This window comes from Dama dama, chromosome 18, assembly GCF_033118175.1.
Source record: "Dama dama isolate Ldn47 chromosome 18, ASM3311817v1, whole genome shotgun sequence".
In the NCBI taxonomy this organism is placed as follows: Eukaryota; Metazoa; Chordata; class Mammalia; order Artiodactyla; family Cervidae; genus Dama; species Dama dama.
This window is the reverse complement of record NC_083698.1, coordinates 56,938,538-56,957,883: the sequence shown is the minus strand read 5'-3', so window position 1 is coordinate 56,957,883 and position 19,346 is coordinate 56,938,538. Positions and strand designations below refer to the sequence as shown.

Sequence of the window (19,346 nt, the reverse complement as noted above, 5' to 3'; positions counted from 1 at the left end):
GGGTATAAAAAATGAGGCTGTGAACAGACACACTTCCCTCCTCTGGCACTTTAATAGACTATCATTTTAATATCCTTCTTCTTTAATTAAATGAGTTGAAGTTAGTGTCATATTGTAGTCAATATTATATACAATGACAGAGCTAATCACTGAAATACATTATGAGAGTAGTAATCCCACAGCACAGAGTTCATCTCCTCTTATCAGTTTTGATAATATCACTGTCTTCCTCCACTTCCCATTCTCTACAAAATTCAGTTTGAATGCTTTTTTATAATGGATTCTCATAGTAGTCCTAAAACCTTAAAAAATATTTGACAGTTGGCCTTCCTGTAATTTTGCAACTTGGAGTTCATCTTAAGAGCTTGGTTTTTCAATACTAATGTGTCTGAAATTATCTTGAGGTTTTGTGGTTGCTGGTGATTCTCTGCAAAACCTAAAACAGTAGCTTCCTTTTGCTTGGTGAACTGTCTAGGCTGTGTGAGTGCTCGCAGACCAGGGAAATGCCCAAGCAGCCTTGCTATTAGATAAGAATTCTGTTTGGAAGTCTGTCAGGTGGCCCAACTCTGCACATTTCCCTGAGAAATCTGTCTTATTCAGGTAAGTGCAAAATATTTGAGCTGGGGGGCATGTATTTGGAGGTTATGCATAAAGAGAGCATGCTGGACTTGCCAAAGCTGTTCTAATTCAGAATCTCCACACAGTCTTACTGTAAAAAAAAAACAAGTTTATTTACACTGACCACAACTCCTTGTTTTAGAAAGAATTGATCTGTTCTTCCTGTGTAGTACACATGATGTTGAGGGTGACACCCAATTTTTATTAGGGTTTAAATATGAACAAAAATATTCTCAGAATGTGTCAGTATAAAAAGAATTCTGCCTAAAAACATCATATAAGACGTCTTTAGGGAATCTGGTATTGTTTTCACATACTATTTAAATGTTTATCTTTGAAGCAGTTCTAGTACTTTTATTGTGAAAATCTTTAAACTCTATCATTTGTAATATTGTCATACATACTTTGAAACCATTCTGGCAACCCTAACTGATAGAAGAAATCAGTAGTAATTAGGTGCTTTGAAATTTCTTAAAGAATATATTCAAAATAGCACATGTGATTTTGTGATAATAGTTATCATAATTCTTTGTATTTCATGTTTATAGTACTACATTACAGGAGAATCTGAAGATAACTTTGAAAATCACTTAATTAGAAGTTAACAATAGCATCTGTTCATTCTGCTTTAAGTAAATTCCTTCCATACCATTATTTCTGTTTACAAAAGGTATTAACGTTTCAAACATGTGGAATAGAAAATACTCAAAGTAAAAAAAAAAAAATAGTAACAGATAACCTGAGTTTGAGAGCTTAGTCTTGCTTCTTTAACAAATTTGTAGGGATTTTGGGTAGGTCACTAAGTTCTCTGGATTTCAATTTCCTGCAAAATGTCTGATTATTTACCTAAGAAATTGTTTATTAAGTACTCCAAGTACTCCTGTTTTCTTTTTATTGGGTTTAATTCAATCAATAAGTTAGTCAATATTTTAATTGATTAACAGGAGTAATGAGAGACCAATGGATGAGAAATCAAGTGGTATGAATCCTAGTCCTCTGTTTTCTAGTAACTGAGTGATTTGAAAGATATTTTCTAACCATTCTAGGGCAAGGATTGGCAAATTTTTTTTCTATAGGGACTAGAAAGAATAATTTAGGTTTTGCAAGTCAATAGGCAAAATTGAAGATAATGTACAGGCTCTTACATAACTGTTTAAAATGTAACTATTTGAAAATGTAAAAGCCATTCTTACCTCAGGCTATAAAAGAAGGAGAAATGTACTGGATCTGGCCTCAAGGCCATACTTTTCCAGTTCTGATTCTTGGGAATGATTTTTAACAACTATAAAATGGAAGATATAGACTCATTCATGTGACCCCAAAGGAGTTCATGAATGATACTTAAGGTAATTCACCAATCCCCTCATATTGTATACAAAAATCTGAGTGTTTGTAAGTATGTGCTTTTTTAATGGGGAAAAAAAAAACTCCCTCAGATTTCCTTAAGAGCAGGAATGGAACTTCCCAGGTGGCACAGTGGTAAAGAATCCACCTGCCAATGCAGGAAGCACAAGAGATGCAGGTTCGATCCCAGGGTGAAGAAGATACCCGGGAGTAGTAAATGGCAACATACTCCAGTTTTCTTACCTGGGAAATCCCATGAACAGGCCTGACAGGAGTCGGAACCAACTGAGCATACATTCTGGAATGGTGTTTGTCACATACTGAGTATTCAAAATCTCTGGAGTGAATATATAAATGAATGAAAGAATGAATGAATGGAAAGTTAAAGACACCATCATTGAGATTATGTAGCATAGCTACTGAAGGCTTAGAGCCCCAAATGCTCTAAAAATAGTGGTTGCTAAATCCAAAGATTGCCTTTTCTTTCAAATTTGGATGTAACTGGGATTTCAAAATACTTGGTCAACTAAAGATTGAAGTTCCTGGAGATTATGTCATTTTTTAAAAAGAGTGAAGTTGGTTGAATTTAATTCACACATTACAGGTTTTCCCAGTAACCTAGCCTCTGGAATCGGAGGATTGGAGAGTGAAGTTTTGTTCATGAGTAGCGGCACTCTTGGCATCAGGCAGGAGACTGTACTGGCTGGAGCGTTACCCATAAATGGAAGGTTTTCCTGGCCAATTGAAAAATCAGACCTAATAGAATTTAGGATAGCAGTCTGCTCCCTGACACAGAAGTTCAGTCTGGCCTTCAGAGCCTGGTTAACTGATGACACCAAAATCTGAGCTCCGTTGGCTGGGAAGTCCCCACAGTGACCTGAAGTGGGAAATGGCTTGAGATCCAAACATACCTCTTTTCTCTCTCTAGGAATAATTTCATTTTCTGAAAGAGCAATTCAATCTACAATAGCTGGTTTACAGTTCATTCATTTCTTTAGGGAAATTCAAATTTTAAGATTGAAAACAATGTAAGAAATGCGTACTGAAAAAACCTACACAGCTTTGTATAATCTGGTACTATGCCTGAAAAATCCTTATTCAAAGAGTGTGTCCCACCTCCTCCCCTCCCTACACTATCCCTCCATCCTCAGAAACAGCAACTTGCAGTTTACTGTGTGGTGTGATTACAGAGTGCACCTGTGCAGTATCTGTGTGTTAAAGGGTACATGGTTAGATAGCATCACTGACTCAACGGACCTGAGTTTGAGCAAACCCCAGGAGATAGTGAAGGACAAGGAAGCCTGGCATGCCCAATCCATGGGGTTACAGAGAGTCGGATATGACTTAGCAACAGAACAACAACAATAATTTGTTCAGCTACATAGAGGTTGTGATGGAGTCATATCCCTGGATCTGCTTAGGGGTTAAGATTAGTCCCAGACAGAGTCCAAAAACCAAAACCTTCATGCATGGAATCTCAAATATGTAACTCATTTCTGTTCTTGGTCCAAGGTCTCACCTAAATGATGACAGGAAGCTCAATCTCCTCTTGAGGATTTCTGAGACCTGGTTTACATATGGTACAAATCTGAGACAGAGGGTGTCCTTCACTCTTACTGCTGTCCTTGCGTCTGTCTGTGGGTCATCTTCCCGCTTGTCTGGGCTGCTTTATTGCAACAGGTAGACAAGGCCCTTCCGATTCCCTCTCACACACAACTAACTTGAATCTGTGACAGACTTTGTTGGGACAAACTTGCTGGGGCCAGATAATCAGCATTTTAGGTGTTGTGGGCCATACAATCTCTGTTGTAACTACTTCATTCTCCAGTTGTAGCATAAAAACAGCCAGAGAAGATACATAAATAAATAAACATTGCTGTGATCAGATAAAAACTTTACGCACATGGCTGGCCCATAGGCTATAGTTTGCTGGCCCATGAACTATATTGAAGGCTTGATAATAGCTTAAGAAATCACAATACTTTAGAAAGAAATGAACAATTTCCAACCTAGGGAGCATGTTCTTCCCAACAGCCATTTCTCATTAGTCCTTGTTTGAGGCCATGCTGCTGGGGTCTACTTATCATCCCAGGCAGAGGTCTTTTCTCTTCCTTATCTTTACATCCACAAATTCAAGTCTCTTCCTTCCTGCATTAGTCCCCAGTTAGAGGATATAAAAAATTAGTTCATATCATAATCATCTCTGAAGAGCAAGTCCCATTGAACAGAAATGTGGTCTGTCTAGGTCTGAAGCATGTTCCTGGACCCACAGCGCACTTACCTCCCATTTGTACAGCTAAAAGGCTTACCAAAATTTTGCATTCTTGATTAAAAGAACAGTCTGCCCTAAAAACTCTTTTCTTAACTTCTCCTAAAATTTTGGTAAAGTATACATAACAGAAAAATGACCATTTTCACTATTTTTATATGTACAGTTCACTGGCATTAAGTACAGTCATTGCAACTAACACTCTCCAGATCTTTTTCATCATCCCAAGCAAAAACTCTGTGCCTTTTAAACAGTAACTTCCCATTCCTCCCTGCCCTGGCCTTTGGTAACCACCATTTTATTTTATGTTTCTTTGAGTTTGACTATTCAAAGTTATTCACATAAATGGAACCATGATATCTGTTCTTTTGTGTAAAAAGCAAATTCTGGCTTGTATTCATAAAATTACATAAAAAAATAAACTGCCTGTCTATTCTGGCTTCCAGCTTTCTCTTGTCTAGAGATACTGGGGACTAGAGAACACCTACTCTATCAGTCAGTTCAGTCACTCAGTCGTGTCCGACTCTTTGTGACCCCATGGACTGCAGCTTGCCAGGCCTCCCTGTCCATCACCAACTCCCGGAGTCCAAAGTCATGCCCATTGAGTTGGTGATGCCATCCAACCATCTTATCCTCTGTCATCCCCTTCTCCTCCTGCCTTCAATCTTTCTCAGCATCAGGGTCTTTTCCGATGAGTCAGTTCTTCACATCAGGTGGCCAGATTATTGGAGCTTCAGCTTCAGCATCTGACCTTTCAATGAATATTCAGAACTGATTTTTTTTTAGGATTAACTGGTTTGATCTCCTTATTGTCCAAGGGACTCTCAAGAGTCTTCTCCAACACCACAGTTCAAACGAGTTAATTCTTTGGCACTCAGCTTCCTTTTTGGTCCAACTCTCACACTGATAACATGACTAATGGAAAAACCATAGCTTTGACTAAACAGACCTCTGTTAATATGCTGTCTAGGTTGGTCATAGCTTTTCTTCCAAGGAGTAAGCATCTTTTTATTTCATGACTGCAGTCACCATCAGTAGTGATTTTGGAGCCCAAGAAAATAAAGTCTGTCACTGTTTCCATTGTTTCCCCATCTATTTGCCATGAAGTGATGGGACCCGATGCCATGATCTTTGTTTTTTGAATGTTGAGTTTTGAGCCAGCTTTTTCACTTTCCTCTTTCACTTTCTTCAAGAGGCTCTTTAGTTCCTCTTCGCTTTCTGTCATAAAGATGGTGTCATCTGCATATCTGAGATTATTGATTGATCTTTCTTCTGGTAATCTTGATTCTGGCTTGTGCTTCATCGAGCCCGACAGTGTGCATGATGTACTCTGCACATAAGTTAAATAAACAGGGTGGCAATATACAGTCTTGATGTACTCCTTTCCCAAGTTGGAACAAGTCCATTGTTCCATGTCCAGTTGTAACTTCTAACTTCTTGACCTGCATACAGATTACTCAGGAGACAGGGAAGGTGGTCTGGCTCTATACTTTTCATTAGTTATATCCCACTCTTCTCCTGTTTGTTTCCTCAGCATCAACAATTAGGACATCTCATTTTCCCCAAAATGCACATGGCACATTACTTTCTTTGGAATATTGGGATCCATGCCTTTAATGCCACCAAATGGCAATGGTTTTAGGAGCTTTGTTTTAGGCACATTACTTTCTTTGGAATACTGGGATCCATGCCTTTAATGACACCAAATGGCAATGGTTTTAGGAGCTCTGTTTTAGGGGCAGAGTAATGTGTTTATTTCTTATTATTTCACAGCAGGTACAGTGGTACTCATGATTAACTCATCATGGACTGTATAAGATTATTTTAGTGCAGGTCTTATCTTTCCCTACATTGTAATCTCTTTGCAAAGTCATGACCATATCTAATACAGATTATTCCATGCAAGGACTTAATTTAGAGAAACTTTAGTTTGGATTTGAACATAAATTCAAGAATTAAGAAAAAACTGCCACATTCGTCAATTACCTCCTTCCTTTCTCCCCCTCTCCATCTCTTTGTGTCCATGCTCCTTTAAACAATTTAATCTACCCTATAAATGGGCTTCCCAGGTGGCTCAGTGGTAAAGAATTCACCTGCCAATGCAGCAGATATAGGAGATGTGGATTTTATCCATGGGTTGGGGAGACCCCCTGGAGAAGGAAATATCTATCCACTCCAGTATTCTTGCCTGGAGAATCCCATGGACAGAGGAGCCTGGCAGGCTATAGTCCATGGGATTGCAAAAGTCGGACACTACTTAGTGACCAAACAATACAATACAATACCCTATAAACATCTCTACCAAGAGGAATATTGTTGAATTGGTCTGTTTCAGATCTCTTCCCATGAAGAAAATTTGATGTAAAATTCTTTAGTTTCTCTTGAGTTTTCAGGAAAAAATGTAACAAAAATATAGGAATTATTATATCTACTTCACTCTTTATACTATTGTGGAGAGAAAGACAAACAGAAATGTTCAAATATTTGTTTATGTTCTCTGCTTTCCAGGAAGCAACAATATAGCTGGAAAGACAATTTATCTGTGTGGAAAAATGCAAAAGGTCATAAATCATTATGAGACTCTGGACATCAATGGTTTGACTGATCTCCCTGGGTGACTATGAAGGCTTGTGGTTAGGCAGTTGATTCTTTCTTATCTCGTATTCCTAATCTTGTATTTTAAGTGCTAATAGCAGAGACATAACTAACAGCTGCTCCAAGGCATTAAGTCTAAGGGAAAGAGAAATAGAGAAGGTTCTAAGATGTTCAGAAAGACAATCTATGCATCCTGGCCCCGTGCCCAGCATGGTGTAATACATACAAGAGAGGCTAACACAGGGGAAGACAGAGGCTTTATTCCTCACTACAATGGCTTTCTTTAGAAAAGACAGTGATTCTCTCTGCCATTATACACTTCTAAGTGACACACACACATCTGCCATGCCCCAGACCCATGTGACTCAGTGGTAAGGAATCTGCCTGCCAATGTAGTTTGATCCCTGGGTTGGGAAGATTCCCTGGAGAAGGAAATGGCAACCCACTCCAGTATTCTTGCCTGGGAATTCCCATGAACAGAGGAACCTGGTGGGTTATGATCCAGGGGGTTGCAAAGAGTCAGACACAGCTGAGCATACACACAGTGAACAGACCTAGTCAGATCCAACAGTCCTCAGCTACTGTGTCAGTAAAAGGTAGATCACAATATCTAACTCAAATGAGAATTATGAAAATCAAAAAAAAAAAAAGAACACTTAAAATGCCTGACATAGTATTATTCAATAATTATTACTTTTCTTCCCTATAACCACCACTGTACAGTTTATAGTTTTTAAAATACAATTAAAACAAGCTGACATTATTCCCAGCTCACTGTCCCATCTGTCAATGACTTTCAGCCAAAGACCACAGGGACACCGGTAGTTGGACAACTTGAGTTTATGATTCACTGCAGGGAGGGGAGGGTTTAAGGAGGTGTGGGGTTCACTCTATACTGGATGCTATCAGAAAGCAGAAACAATTTTATGCTCAGCGAGGAAAAGGAAGCCATTAATTTTTAACCAGGAAAGGAGGTATTTGGCATTTTATGGCTAGTCCTGTGACCTTGTGTTTGCCTGTGCTTAGACAAAATTACACAGGGACCTTGTTTTGTCTCATTTTATCAGAGCGACTGTACTCAGGTACTTTCTTCTGAGATGAAACAGAATGTAGGGGGGGAGTTGATATTTACTTAAATATTTATTTAAATGAAGAGATGGAACATTTGGCGGGTACTTTCAGCATCAGGCTTAGCTTTAATCCTCCCAACAGTCTCACATGTATATTATCTACATAAGGTGGGATATAAAGCCAGAGCTAGCTGAATTCTAACTACAAAAACTTCTAGTCTGATATGTTGCTGCCTTCTTGAACTGTGCTTTGGACACTGTTGGATTTCATGAATAAAGTCCTGCCCATCACTCTAAATGGATCACCTACAACTTTACTTCCAACAGAAAAGATCCTTTGACCTATAATCAGAGACTGGCAACAATTTTTATTGTTGTAAAAAGATAGATAGTAAATATTTTGAGTTTGTTAGGCTAATTTGGTCCTTATCATGACTACTCAACTGCCATTGTCACAGGAAAGAGCCATAGACCACATATGAACAGATACACATTTAACTCTGAAAATTTGGGTTAGGGTGAATGTGCAAACTGATATTCAGTAACATAGCATCGGAAGAAGATTGCATGTCCACTCAACCTCCAGTTCCCTTTTCATAGATTCCCCTTTTGGCAAGGCATAACATAGTGTCTGAGTTAAAAACAATGATCACCTACCATCAGCATATCAGATTGTCTTCATTTTTGGGTGGAAAGATGGGTTGAGGCACATTGCAGGAGATGTTCTACTCAATCTCCCCAAGGATATGTGATGCCACTGCTATGGTAAAAAGAGATTTTTTTTAATTAGAATCTCCCATTCTTCAAATGTGCAGAAAAATGAAGGTGTGTATGGGTAACTGACACATATATTTTTATAATTTCATACTTAAAATTGCATATCACACAATGATATTTTTCAGGTAAATTGAAACAGTTGTATAGTTTACATATTCATTTATATTGTTTACCCAGATCCTACATATTTCTATGATATTGCCTAGTAGGCAATATTGTTTTTTATAGAGGAGTCCAACCTATGTTCTTCTCCTCCCATAAAGCTTAATTTAAAATGCATCTGCCCCAGGAAATCTATGAATAACCTAGCCTGGGTGCTTCATCCTTCCAGTTCAACCAGGATTTTTACCCTCCGTTTAAAGTATGGATAAAACAGACTGAAGCAAATATGGACCCCAAATATGGACCCCAATGATGCATGAAACTATATCATTGTGATGAGACATCCTTATAGTATATATACTTCTAAGAGTTCCATATGAAAATTAGTGACAATAAATCTCATAATTCACATCTGATGAGGTAAGTTAAAAATAAGTCTTCTAAGTGCTCAAAATGGAGTATGGCAGAAAGAGAATGTACTAATATTTTCCCTGATAAGCCCTGTCATCTCAACTCTCTTTTAGTTTATTCCCACCTAAAGTTGCCAAATTTAGAAAATAAAATTCAGGACTCCCTGTTAAATCTGAATTTCAGATAAATGTCAATAATTTTTTTAGTATAAGTATGTCCCATATATTGCATGGGATACATATACAAAAATAATTCTTTGTTATTTATCTGGATTTAAATCTGAGTACTCTGTATTTTATCTGTCAACTCTACATGCAAATCCTAAGGTTCAATTTTCGCATAGTGAGTTTTCTGATTTGACAGAATTTGATTCAATTTCCTGTTCAGCCACATAAGAGCCCTTAGGCAGCCTATTAATACTTAGCCTGGAAGTAATAATTCACATTGTGGAGAGTCATCATAAGGATTGTAAGGAAAGAGTGCAAATAAACCACTCGGGTGAGGGCCAGGAATAAGCAGGTGCTCAACAAGCATTGGCCAGATGTTTATTTCCTTTTCTACCTTGAACTTCTTTCTCTTCTTCCCCTAATCTTTCTGAAAAGAATTAGGTGCTACTCCCTAATAGACTGTACCTATTTAATGCAGCATTTATTATACATGACTTATGGCCTGTTTTGTAATGATAATGGATACATTAACTTCTTTCTTCCATTCCTTCCTTTCTTACTTTTTATTTCTTTAGAGTTTGCCAAGTATAGCATTTTAATTTTTTTTGTTTTAAGTTTTCCAGGCCCTTTTATTTAAAATGTATCTAAATAATGGATTCCAATGGATTTTTAAACATAAATCTGAGAATCTTTTTTGACTGTGAGCTTTGGTCCACTTAAATGAATTATTAATGAAATGTGCATCTAGTTCTACCTTTAAATTTTTCGCTATCTATTTGTACGCCTTGTTGTAGGCTTCATTTTTTTCCCACTTCCTTCCTTTCTCCTGTCTTTCCTTCTCTCCTATGTTCTTTTCTTTTGGACTAACTGAATTTGCTTTTTCTTCACCTCATTTTCCCCTCTTACTAGTTTGGAAGATAAGCATTCTATTTTTATTATTCTAGTGCTGTTAAAGAATTATGAACTTCCATGTAGTTTAAAAACCCTGGAAGTTAAACAATGTCTTACTTTCATCCTCAGTAATACACAGATCTTAGAACACATTGACAAAGAAGCCCCTCCCAATTTGTATTTTTATGTGTAAAACTTCCATGATATTACCACACAATATTTTAGTATTGTTTTGTATTTTTATCCAATAGATATCTTTATTATTGTTATTTTATACAGAATCTGATTAGACTCGCCATATATTTAGTTTCTTTGATTAACATTCCTTTTCTTTGTAACTTAGACTTTCCTTCTTGTATAACTTTGTTTCTTTCTTAAATATATCCTATAAATGTTCCTTTAGAAAGAATACATTGGTGTTAGTCTCTTTCAATTTTCATTTGTACAAAAGGTCTTTTTCTTGTCCACATTCTTGAAAGACAATTTTGCTGTGTATGCTCTGTAGGTTGATGGTTACTTTCACTCACTGTTCAAGGTAATATCATATCATATTCTTGCCTCCACTGCTGCTTGTAAAAACCCACCTATCTCTGAAAAGCCTTTTTTTTTAGGTGATCCATCCTTTCTAACTGGCTGCCTTAAAGATCAGCATCTCTTTTTCCTTAGTATTCTGCAGTTTCACTAGGCTGTGTCTAGGTATGGGTTTTTTCTTATTCACTGTGCTTAAGATTTTTTGACCTTACTGAACCTGATGGTCAATGCTTTTCATCAAATCTGGAAAATTCTCAGCCATTATCTCTGAGAAAATTGCCTTTACTTTGCTCTCTATCATTTCTTCTGGAACAAATTTAACCTCCATGTCACTTCTCTTTTGTGCTAAGAAAATTATACAATGGGCTTGCTCTTATTATTTTCCTTTCTGAGCTGCATTCTGAGAAACTTTTTTCATGTCTATTTTAGAGCTCACCAATTTTTATTTTCTTTGTCGAATATGTCTTTTGAGATTCTGCTTCTATTGATATATGTTTCATTTTCAAACATTTTCAGTTATTTTGCAAACTGCATGATCAATTTAAAAATCACATATGTTAAATATTTTATTTGTTTACATATTTATATTTGCATTGGCATTTGTGTCTGCCATGTGGTTTTTAGCCAGATATCCAGAAACCCTAGGCCAGTTTGAAAACTGCTTGTACCGGCCTCTCTTCAGTTTGCTGGGAAAACACTGAAGGAGGGGATAAAGTGAGCTTTGTGACTTGTTAAACCTAATTTAAAATGACAAAAAGATGAAAGTCTGATAGAAAAGAAAACAAACCCTGAGGCTGGGAATTCAATTTGAGATTCAGACAGTGGTTTTCATTCTTGGATGCCCATTGGAAACATCTGAAGAGCATTGAAAAAATATGGATACTTAGGCCCCTTCCCAGAAGTGAGAGCCATGCATTAGTGTTTTCCAAGAACATCCAGACATTTCTACCATGGAGCCAGCATTGATGCATCAACCAGAGTATCATGGAAATAGCAACACTCTAGGTGTTTCAAACAGGGAGGAACTTAATGTAGAGGATGAGAGGCTGCAACACCATTGGAAGGGCTATAAGAATAAAGATTAGAAGCAGGTGCTGATTTTTTTCTGGAAATCAGGAGGTATAGGAATCTCAAAAAAACACCACTGAATACTACAGCTATGCATGCTCCAAGGAGGGTTATTCAGAGGAAGACTGAGACCCTCCATTCGCAGGGTTTACCTGGTCTTGTCTAAGTCCCCAGGCTGGATGCTGTTGACACAGAAAGAGTCATGGCGTCTCTTCAATTTTACCTTCAGATTGCCATGGGGATACTTACTACTGGTGGCATTTAACACTAAACCCTTTGGTCAGAGACCCCAGGGGATGCAGGGAAGGGGGAAAATGGTGCAACTTTGTCAACAGATTGAGAATCACTGGTTTGGGATGGGTGAACCTCCAAAATTCAAAACTCAAAGGGACTCAGGCCTGTCAGTAACTCTGAATATCAAAATGCTTGTAAAAGATCCATGAAGGCAGTTTGAGGTTAAACTCTCCCAGTGGAGAGAAATTTTCTCAATCCTCCAGATTTCTGTAAGTAGTAAGAGGAAGTGGAAATATCTTTTATCACCCTACAGTGCCTTTAACTTTTCCAACAGTGCTAAAGAATTCACAAATGAATCATGAAAAGAATCTATAAGAAGAATCTTAGTCACATGAATCAAAAGCTATACTTTGCAGAGACAGCTGAATCTGGTATACAAATGGAGAGGTTTAAAGATGGAGTCCATGAAAATGCAACTGTTAATAAAAGGAAAACGCATCTTTGTTCTTCATGCCATTGCCTTTTAACAATCAAGTGACAGTGTGAATATTGTAAGGCTATTTTCTTTCTTTCTATTTTTTTTTTTACATAAGTCTTACAGGCCATATTGCTCAGTCACGTCCAACTCTTTGCAACCTCATGGACTATACAGTCCATGGACTTCTCCAGGTCAGAATATTGGAGTGGATAGCCTTTCCCTTCTCCAGGGTGTCTTCCCAACTCAGGAATCGAACCCAGGTCTCCCACATTGCAGGCAGAATCTTTACCAGCTGAGCCACAAGGGAAGCCCAAGAATACTGGAGAGGGTAGCCTATCCCTTCTCCAGCGGATTTTCCTGACCCAGGAATCGAACCAGAGTCTCCTGCATTGCAGGCAAATTCTTTACCAGCTGAGCTATCAGGGAAACCCAGGCTGGCATGGGTTAAGAAAAATTTTAAAAAGCCCTTCTCTTGGTGGTTCTTCTCCTGTTCCCTCTTTCTGAGAGTAACCACCCGCTTGGTGTGTTCCCCAGTTCTCTATCACTGTTATGACCTCTTCCTCTTTCTCTCCTACACTTCCTCAACCTTCTTCTCTTCTTCCCTTTGTCTCCTTCCTGTTAAAGTGTCTGATAGTGGAGCCAGTCAAAGATGTGGTCAGATCTGTATGTGGTTTCTCAGAGGTGGGGTCTGCTCAGACCCTGTGCCTATGGGGAAAATATCACGCTAGAGTTAGACAGCTAGTACCTCCTAGACCATCTTCTGTCATAATATTGAATGTACACTGTGTGTCAAGATGTGCTTAGAACCATGATTTGTACCTACTTTGTACCTTGTATATCACTATTACTAAAATGTTCACAAAAGCTTTACAAAGTGAATAATCTTATTATTCCCATTTTATACATGAAAAATCTGTAGGTTTTAAACAGATTGATTAACTTGCTCAATTTCAAGTGGCTAACATCCTAAAAGATGTTTACTCCTTGGAAGAAAATTTATGACCAACCTAGATAGCAAATTAAAAAGCAGAGACATTACTTTGCCAACAAAAATCCATCTAGTCAAACCTATGGTTTTTCCAGTAGTCATGTATGGATATGAGAGTTGGACTGTAAAGAAAGCTGAGCACCGAAGAACTGATGTTTTTGAACTGTGGTGTTGGAGAAGACTCTTGAGTGTCCCTTGGACAGCAAGGAGATCCAACCAGTCCATCCTAAAGGAAATCAGTCTTGAATATTCATTGGAAGGACTGATGCTGAAGCTGAAACTCCAATACTTTGGCCACCTGATGCGAAGAACTGACTCATTTGAAACGACCCTGGTGCTGGAAAAGACTGAAGGCAGGAGGAGAAGGGGACAACAGAGGCTGAGGTGGTTGGGTGGCATGACCAACTGGATGGACATGAGTTTGAGTAAACTCCGGGAGTTGGTGATGGACAGGAAGGCCTGGCGTGCCTCAGTCCATGGGGTCACAAAGAGTCATACACGACTGAGCAACTGAACTGAACTGAACATCCTGATCAAGTGGTGAGCAACCCAGTGCGTTCTGAGTTTTCCTGATTATGTTTATGCTTCCAGTTCTGCCACTATAATTTAAGAAGGACACTGGCAAACTAGAATGTCCAAATCATCTGGCTATATGAGGAGGTGCTGGAAACTATACCATCTTTATCACCTTTATCAATGATGAACATTTATGGAGTGCAGTGTCTATTCCAAATCTTATGATGTGTTTCATGTAGACTATCCACATGCAAGTAAAATATTTAGAGCAATAACTTTGTGAAATGTGTAATATTATAATCCTCCAACTGACAGATAAGGAAAGTGAGGTATGGGGATATTAATTAAGTTGCTCAAGCTGGCCAAGCTAGTGAATAATAAAGCCAAGACTTCAGTGTCAAAGTTTATAATCCCACATTATGCTGGAAACCTTAGTTACTTGTCTGAATAAGAAAAGATGACAACATACAGAAGTTGAGAGAAAAGGCAGATGACAGGAATATACAGTTGATGAAAAATATAATTTTAAAAGGAAAAATACTTTTTTCAATGCTAACTTCCCTTCTGTATCTTATGAAAATTACTGTTCTCCCTCTTCTCCCCTTTTTGTTCTTAAACAAAGTAAAAGTGACACCTCAAAGAAAATAGGAAAAACATTTATGTTGTAAAGATCCCCAAAATAGAACTATAACTATGGTGAGGTTGTTAGAGGAAGGTAGACTTCTGTTCAATATAATAAAGAACTTTCCAGCTATTATTTTTATCTAACAACATCACAGACTGTCTCAAAAAAAAAAAAAAAATAATGGGAATTTTATGAAACTGAAAGTGTCTTCGTGGATATGAAAGAAATTTCTTAAATTGAAAACATACACATTGTAAAGTGTATGACCTCTTAGATAATATGAGACCTCTGAGATGCTTTGGATCTAGAAGTTAGTTCATTTAAACCATCATGGAAGCCCAGTAGATTTAAGAATGCAATTTTATACATGGCCGTATTGAAGCATGACGAGGAAAAATGGCTGAACCTAGGTAAAGGGCTAATTTAGTCATTGAACTGAGCTCTGATCTAGTCTTTCATTCTGTTGGCAATTTTTGTCCAGTTGTCTCCCAACAAATTACTTGGCAAAAAAGCCGGCCAAATGCAGTCTGTGTTCCAATTATGCACAGAATTGCTGTTCTTCCTAAATTTATTTTTGTTCTAAGAGACACATTTCTTCCTCCACAGCTTAATGGGAGTTCTAACAGGGTGGTGACAAAGGAGGGTGTCATCCCCACGGAGAAGTGAAAGCTAAGAGTGCCCTCCTAAGACTTGGAAAAATGAGTAAATGATGTTATCTGAGCAGAATTCAGTGTTGCAGGAGAGGCATGAGTCCCTCTTGGGAAAAGGCAGACGACTTCAGGAAACCGGTGATGGGGATCAGGAGGACAGGTGCAGGGACTGCCCCCAGACAGACAGGACCCTTTCTTTGTACAACCTTTGGCTTCATTATACAAGAGGGTTTGCGCAGAAACAAAATGCCAAAGTCCAAATGCCTTGCTTAAAGTACTCATTCAAAAAAGTAACAACAATAATGGCAGTTTTCATGGATTACACTCTATGCTCAGGTGCGGTATCTTACCCACATCTTCTCAACATTTTATATTATGTATACAAAGGAAACTGAGAACTTAAAGGTTTATAAAGACTGTATTATACGTTGTGTCTTTTTTATCTTCAAAATGACCTTGAGATGGAGCTGTTATTGTGTTTTTAACTAAGCCAAGGAAAGCTATATACAGATGTAGAAGCCATAGGCCCTATTCTGAGTGTATCTAAGCCTGTTGTTTGTGTCTGTCACCAAAGTCACTATTATCAAGCAGCTAAGAAATACAGGGAAAACTAGAAGGTCCTACTATATAGCACAGGGAACTAAAGTCAATATCTTGTGATCAACCATGATGGAAAAGAATAGGAAAAGAATGTTTGTATATGTGTATATATATACATATATGTATGTATATATAAAATGTGAATCACTTTCCTATATAGCAGAAATTAACTCATTGTAAATCAACTATACCTCAATACATTAAAAAATTTTTTTTAAGAAAATTGAAATGAGAAAGGAAAAAAAGAAATACAGGACAATTTTACATGATGGAGGAATTACTAGAAGAACTAATGGTTTTAAAATACTTTTGTAATAATGAAAATTATATTCCTTTACCGAAGAAAATTTGGCAAACACTGAAAAAGTCTGCAGAAAGAAAAATAAAAAGTATTCATGATCCACCTTCCCAAAGCAACTGCTCAAATATTTGATAAAATCACTTTTAATAAATACATTTATTCAGATAATACAGTAGAGATCATTTATCACAGGAGTCATTTATCACGGGAATTTTCTATTTCATTTAATATTTCTTTATAAGCATTATTTTAGTGATACAGTAGGTCAGAGGTATGTAGCAGAATTAACTTATGGTTAGCAAGTCTCTTTGCATCTAGTCTGTACATTTTGCACACACTGCTGGTATTGCTATTAGTAATTCCTAGCAGAGGGTTTACGGCCTCGAAGAGCATGACTGCTATTCATGAACTTGCCATACACTGCCAAATGGATTTCTAGAAATGTGGTCTCCATTTCAACTCTAATGAGCAGTGTTACCTTATCTTTGCCAGCACTGAGAATGTCACAATATTTCACTTCAGCGGATGAAGAAGATCTTATTGCCATGTTGATTTTCACTGATGGCAATGATTTTCAAATACCTTGTCAATACAACTCATTAAAAACACAGATAAAAGTATCTGTGAAGGGCAGTCTTGAACTAGATGTTTCCTGAACCTCCTGGTGAAGTTCAGACAATCACGTCACCCCCACTGGGCATGGGGGTGGATGGTGAGTGCAAGATCAGGGAGCACAGTGGCGGGGACTGCAGTGTGTCTGTGAGCTGGCCTCCCCTCCCTCCACCAGGAGTGTTTTTTATTGAGTGGACAGTCACCAAATGCCTGTTATGTGCTCAGCAGGCTTGCACTGAGCTTTCCCTCTGCATTTTTTTCAGAGTACAGATTGTATTCACAAAGCTCTCTCTTCAGAAGACACAGTGAGGATGCACTCCTAGAGAGAAGCTGAGAGTACTTAGTGATCTGGAGGAAGCCCTGCGGGCAATGTTTCCTTTGGAGGCCTTGGATTTTATTGTATTCACTCCTCATCAGAGACAGTGGGAGAATATATTTATCTTTCACCAACGTTTGCCTTTTTTAAAGAAAATGTTTTCTGTCTTTAGTTTTTTCTTTTCAGATTACTAATTAATACTGTCATTATGGAAAATTTAAATCATATCACACAGTGAATCCCATATATATACTCATTGCCGAGCTATGCTCAGCTATGGTGATGCAACTCACAGCTGCTCTGGTTTGGTTTATTCCACCTCTCCTGGAACTGGATCATTTTGAAGAAAACCCCAGAAAATCCCCAAAGTAAAATTATCTTATCCATAAATATTTTGGTATGTATCTGTAAAAGATAAGGACTCTGTTCAAAAGAAAAAATAAAAACATAACCATAATACTATCATTGTGCACCAAATAGTTCTTTAATATCATCAAATAACCAGTTACCGTTCAAATTTTTTTTCACACAACCTTTCTCTGCATCTCTGGATAATGTATCCAGTCATGAATCAAAACTATTTAAAAAAAAACCCATAAACTTGATACCTGAAAGATAGCAAAGAATAGTTGCCTTTCTGGTGACAATGTGTGAGCAAATGGGGACATTATTTTCAAAAACAAGACACCTATTAAAGGCATTGTATTCAGCTAGATACTGCCAGCAAAATGTTGTGTGATAAGTCATCTCAAGACTCAGAAACATTACGAGCAAGTGTTTATCCTCTTGGAACTGTGTATTGGCTAGGGGTCAACCAATTGGTCTAGGCCCCTCTGGTTGGCTTTCCAAATCTCACTTGGTCTTGCTGCAGGATCTGAGTCTGCTGCCTGAGGCTGGACTCTGTCGGCTGGTTTAGCTCCACTGTCTGTGTCTTTCATTATCCTCCTGGGACCAAGTACTAGCCCAGCGTGCTCTTCTCAGGGTAATGGCAGAGCCATGAGGATGGGCAGAAACACCAACTCTTGAGGTCTAAGTGAGAAACTCTCACACCATCATTTCTGCCTTAGTCTTTGGGCCAAAGCAGGTCACTTGGCCAAATGCAAAGTCAAGGGAGCTGCTTCTGTGGTGGAAAGGACTGCCAAGTCACACTTCAGAGGGTGTGCAAACAGGGAAGGGTGAAGAACTGGGCAAAAATGCCCTGTCACAAACATACAGTATGATACCAATCAAGTCAAAAAATATTAATAAGAAAAATTCAGATAAAATACCATTAGATTTTGATGCTAATTTATAATGCTTTCTTATGGATAAACTGTTAAAAAAATCATATACACATAAACTTTAGCCAGGGTCTCCCAGGCATATCTCTCAGGTCTTGTTTAGATTTTTCTTCCTTTTTTGCTGCCTAGACTTTCTAAGTGTTCTTTTGGGTTTTAAGTGGTTCCAATGTTCAATGTGTCTTTCTTGAGTCTTATTACTTAATGAACGTTCCCAGACTCTATATGTGCATTTGTTCCATCATTTTAAATATATGCCATCTTCAATAAACGCTGCCTTGTTGCTAAGGAACCTTTAATTTACTGTGTAAAATACCCATTAATTACATATTTATGTGATTGGAACTGTATTTCTCTACTTGGCTATTCTGTGTCATTTCAGCTGCCATTTATTAAGAAGTTCTTAATGCAAGGCTCTAAATTGGACCCTTTACATCTCTTTGTTTCATTTAACAATTCTGCAATGTTGTTCATGTAATCTCCATTACCAGAGGAACTGAACCCAGAAAGATTAAATAAATTGCTTAAGTTCAAATTGACAATTTTATAGTATCAGACTTAATATACGGTCATTTTTGGCCACAAAGCCAATGGCTTTTCTACTATTTTCTGCATGTCTTTTGTTTCGTCCTCTTCTCCCCTCCTGGACCTGAGTTTCTAGATTTTCCTCTGCGATACAGTGAAGGATAGGTTTTATGGCAGGTATTTTGGTGGCAAAGTTGGTAGGATCCTTATTTACTCTCTTGAGAGTGTATGGTTTTGGCAGGGCATGTATTATTATTTTCTATAAAGCTGAAGGGCTATTTTAAAGTGAAGAGATGTACACAGCCAATAAGTGGCAGAACTAGGACCCAGGCTCAGGCTGTTTTTCTCCTCTATCCTGTAATTTATTACATTTAATTATGA

The 19,346-nt window shown here is 37.8% G+C and overlaps 1 protein-coding gene across 3 annotated transcripts in view; it reads left to right on the top strand.

Annotated features, from left to right (window-relative positions):
* The first annotated feature begins 337 nt into the window (after positions 1-337).
* Positions 338-19,346, top strand: part of GPR141 (G protein-coupled receptor 141) — a 53,008-nt gene continuing 33,999 nt past the window's right edge. For all 3 annotated transcript variants that reach the window (XM_061165356.1, XM_061165358.1, XM_061165357.1), the window contains exon 1: positions 338-600. The gene's annotated coding sequence lies outside the window, so the exon portion shown is untranslated. The remainder of the gene's footprint in view (positions 601-19,346) is intronic.